The following is a 5,151-nucleotide window of genomic DNA, read 5'->3' on the forward strand; positions in this document are numbered from 1 at the left end:
ATAGCTAGTTAAGTAAAAATGCAAATTAGGCATTTTAACAGCTCAACTGAATGCATTAGAAGCATCTAAATCAGTAAATCAGTTTATTCTAGCTTATATAGGACTATGGTCCAATGGGTGGGCTCCCACAGTCGCCTCTGAGTTCAAAGAACCTAGCTCTAGGTTCAGATAACCTAGAAACAGCAATTTAGAACAGTTTAGCTATACTCAGTATTTTACTTTTCAGTTGGCACTGTACCGGATTAGATATCCGTTGGGTTGGACTTCCACAGTCGTCCCTAGGTTCAGATAACCTAGTAAACCCTACTAAATTCGGGACTTGCAAACCCGGGTTTAGTTAGGGATACGCGCACAGTAAGTACAGTTGTCGGGCCCAAACAGCAGCATGATTATGTATTTTCACATATTATGTATATAGTTTCCAAAAGTTCATAAAATAGTCATATGAATTCAGTACAGTTTTAGTATCAGATCAGTAATAGCTTAGCTCAGTATCATGCTCCAGCTTAGTTTCCCTGTGAATATGCATGATGACTCTATGTTTAGTTCGATATACATGTTTGGATGATTGTATGCCATGCCATCTTTTACATGTTCAGCATATGTTTTAAATAGCATGTTTTAAAAGCATGAATGCATCGTATGTAGGTTTTTGTGAGGTAGATGGTTTCTTACTAAGCTTTAAGCTTACAGATTCTATTTTCCTTATACTGCAGATAAAGGTAAAGGAAAGATGGACTAGCGGAGGCTGGAGGTCAATGCACTGATGAGGATGTGTGTGGATGGAACATGGAATAAAAATCCTAGGGATCCAGCAATTTCAATTAAGCATATGAACTTTAGTATTTCTATTATTCTTTGTTTTAGTAGGTTAAACGCCATGAGCTAACGAACCATGCTTTAGATTGTGCTTAGAATATTAAATACATGATGTTAGAATGTTAATTGTCGTCGTTAGAGTGTTTCCTAGCCATCTTAGAACTGGAAATGTGGTTGAAGCACGAAACAGTGCTGAAATCAGACATTTGGCACGAAATCAGTAACTCGAATCGATCAGCTGATCGATTCGAGGGTTCCCAATCGATCAGCTGATCGATTGGGCAATCTGTTCCGCGAACAGTAGGCCTCTGGATCGATCAGCCGATCGATCCAGCCATTTCCGTCACGAACAGAGAGCTCTGGGATCGATCACTGGATCGATTGACCAGCCTGGATTGATCTGCCGATCGATCCAAATTATTGCCCCGAGCACAGTAGCGTGCTGGATCGATCACTGGATCGATCCAACTTATGTCCCGCATACAGTAGCCGTCTGGATCGATTCCTGGATCGATCCGACTATTCCAATCGATCCGTGGATCGATTGGGAGGTCTGATAACAGCTGGGAAACATATATTTCAGTTCCTTGACCATAGGAGATGTAGTATATGTTAGGTATACTTAGATTACACTCCTTAGTACATGTAGCACCAAGAAATGTTAACAGCTTAGCAAAATTTTAATTAGTACAGCTTCCGCGTCTAGTTTTAGTGATGGTCAGGGAATAGTTTAGCACAGCATAATGTGACGATAAGCCTTACAGCTTAGTTAGTAGAAGGCGGGTCGTTACAGAGTGGTATCAAAGTCGTGTTCCATACTTCCTACACACACATCAGCATTGAACCTGCAGCTTCCAAGTAAGAATACCTCTATTTGATTTATGTTTCTTGCTTTCTTGTATAGCTCATGTTTATAGATAAACTGCTGCATGATAGTATATGATAGTATATAACATGATAACGATAGTTATACAATTATGATTGTAATAGTTATTCATGTTCTATCCTCTATGTCTTTAGCAATGGCACGAGGACGCCCAGCTAGAAGGGCACTAGCTACTGAGCCCCAGCAAGAGGCAGGCAGTTCAATGCCTCCCCCAGACCTTATAGCATTAGTGGCTCAGTTACAGCAGCAGCTAGCTGAATAGCCATCAAGGCTAATCAGCAGAGTACCCCACAGTCACCCCGGAACCTCCCGAAGTCTTAGAGGTTCCACCAGCCCAATCTGCCCCAGCAGCTGAGCCAAGAAAAGAAACCTATCTGATCCAGTGGCAGCGAGTCAAGCTAGAGAACTTCTCAGGCACTAGTGAACAATGGGATGCACAAGCCTGGTTCAAAACACTGGAGAGCACGATGGAGCTTCTGGACTGGCCAGAACACGAGAAGGTGAAGTGTGCCTCCTTCTGCCTGACAGGAGACGCACGCATGTGGTGGGAAAGAATCAGAAAGAAGCGCCCAGTGAACCAGATGTCATGGGCTGACTTCGAGAAAGAATTCTTCGAAGAGTTCTTTCACATACGGGTTACAAACCGCCACTACGACGAGTTCACTGCGTTTTGTCAGGGCAACCTTTCGGTTGAGGAAGCCGTGAAGAAATTCAACAGGTTGGCTCGTCTATGCCCGGAGCTAGTCAGCACAGAGAAGGAACGAATCCGGTTGATGCTCAAGATGCTGAGGCCAGAGATAGCAGTGAACGTGGCTGGTGGCATACATAGGCCACAAACCACAGAGGAGTTAGTGAGCAGTGCCTTGACCACAGAACATTACCAGAACAGCATAAAGCAGCAGAAGCAAGTCTCCTCAGAGTCCAAAGGCCAAGGAAACTCTCACACTCAAAAACAGCACAACTCTAGCGGAAGGGAACTCCAACAAAGAAGCGCAGTCGGGAGTGACCCAAAGGAGGACCATCTAGGCGACCCATCTATCAAAGTGTGCTACTTGTGGGAAATTCCACCCGTGGGTTTGTCGCAAGGGCACACGAGGATGCTTTGAATGTGGACAAGAAGGGCACATGGCCAAGCAGTGCCGAACAAGATCGATCTTCCTCAGCCACAGCAGATTCAGTATATCAGATGCAGGCCGCTCTAGAAGGTCCACTTATCACCGGGGCAGATTAGAAGCCCCTCCAGCGATGGCGAATGCGAGGATCTACTCACTCACCGGAGAGGACGTAGCCAATGCCTCGACAGTTGTCACAAGTCAGATTAGCATTTTACAGTATAGTGCTACTGTTCTATTTAATACTGGGGCAAACCATTCATATATAGCCCGGATGTTCTCCGAAAAATTAGAAATACCCTCAAAGGTACTCGGTGGTCGGTTCTTGACGGCATTACCTTCGGGAGAGATCATGGCAGCACTGGCTCAGAGCAGTGCCGGTCATTATAGCAGACAGAGAGCTCTTTTGTGATCCGATAGTGCTAGAGATGACCGACTATGACGTTATCTTTGGAATGGACTTTCCGATCAGATACGGTGCTACCATAGAGTGCCGTAAGCAGAAAGTCATCTTCCAACCTGAAGCGGCAGTGAATCGGGGAACCAAAGAGAAAGGCCAAGAAGTTTCTCTCGGCTATGAAAGCACATGGATTCGGGATGTACGAGATTCCTAGCACACGTAGTCAGCACCAGCCAGAACAAGAACCAATAGCGGAGGTTCAAGTTGTATGTGACTACCCAGCAGTCCCAGGCTTAGCACCAGACAGGGAGATTGACTTTGAGATAGAGCTCGTTCCCGGCAAATCCTATCTCCAAAGCGCTATATCGCATGGCTCCAGCAGAACTGAAGGAACGAGAGCAATCTGAGGAGCTACTTGACAAGGGTTTCATACGCCCGAGTTACTCACCATGGGGAGCGGCTGTATTGTTCGTGAAGAAGAAGGATGGAAGCATGCGACTGTGCATAGACTACGGATCACTGAACCAAGTCACGATCAAGAACAGTATCCCTTCCCGTAATCGATTGTTCGACCAGTTGAAGGGAGCAGCGGTGTTCTCTAAGATAGATCTCGGATCAGTTATCATCAGTGAAGGTTAAAGAGGATACACCCAAGGCGATTCGAACGAGACACTACGAGTTCGTAGTCATGCCCTTTGGCGTGACCAATGCTCCAGCTACATTCATGGATCTCATGAACAGAGTATTCAGGGAGTATTTAGATAAGTTTGTTATTGTGTTTATCGATGACATCCTTATCTACTCAGGAACTCAGGAAGAACACTCAGAGCACCTGAAACTAGTATTGCAGACCCTTCAGCAGAACCAGCTATACGCCAAGTTCACGAAATGTGAATTTTGGCTAGAGCAGGTGTCCTTCTTGGGTCACATCATCTCAAAGGATGGTATTATGGTAGACCCCAGTAAGATAGAAGCAGTAAGTAACTGGAAGAGACCAAAGAACGCCAGCGAGATCAGAAGCTTTCTGGGATTAGCAGGCTATTACAGAAAATTCATAGAGGACTTCTCCAGGATAGCCTCCCCACTGACAGCTCTTACCAGAAAGAACAGGAAATTTCAGTGGACAGGGGACTGTGAGCTAAAAAGGAGATTGACCAGTGCTCCCATTTTGGCTCTACCAGACAACACCAACAGCTTTGACATTTATAGTGATGCCTCTAAGTTGGGACTAGGGGCAGTATTGATGCAAACCGGCAAGGTGGTCGCCTATGCCTCCAGACAACTCAAGGATTATGAGAAGAATTACCCTACTCATGACCTTGAGCTTGCAGCAGTAGTGTTCGCTCTCAAAATTTGGAGACATTACTTATATGGAGCTCAGTGCAGAGTGTATACAGATCATCAGAGTCTGAAGTATTTCTTCACTCAGAAGGATCTGAATATGCGACAGCGCAGATGGTTATAGCTGGTCAAGGATTACGATATAGACATCCTCTACCACCCAGGGAAAGCAAATAAGGTAGCCGACGCACTTAGCAGAAAATCCAGTGCTACCTTATTATCTCTTACAGCAGTATCACTGCCCCTACAGAAGGAGATCGTAGATTTCGGTCTCGAACTCATCGTTGGACAGCTCTCTACTATGACCTTAGAGTCTACCTTGCTTGGTGATATTCAGTCAGCTCAGGAGCAGGACCCTGAAATTCAGAAAATCAAGCAAGGGCTAGCGGAATCAGAAAGTAGAGAATTCAGAGTGTCCGATAGCGGGGTGTTGTATTTTGGTGACAGACTCTGTGTTCCAGATCAGGAGGAGCTACGGAGACAGATTTTAGATGAGGCTCACAAGACTCCTATGCGATGCATCCGAGTTCCACCAAAATGTATCAAGACCGAAGAACCATTTTGGTGGCCGGGATGAAGCGAGACATCGCCAG

The sequence above is a fragment of the Zingiber officinale genome, chromosome 4A (genome assembly GCF_018446385.1).
Source record: "Zingiber officinale cultivar Zhangliang chromosome 4A, Zo_v1.1, whole genome shotgun sequence".
Classification (NCBI taxonomy): Eukaryota; Viridiplantae; Streptophyta; class Magnoliopsida; order Zingiberales; family Zingiberaceae; genus Zingiber; species Zingiber officinale.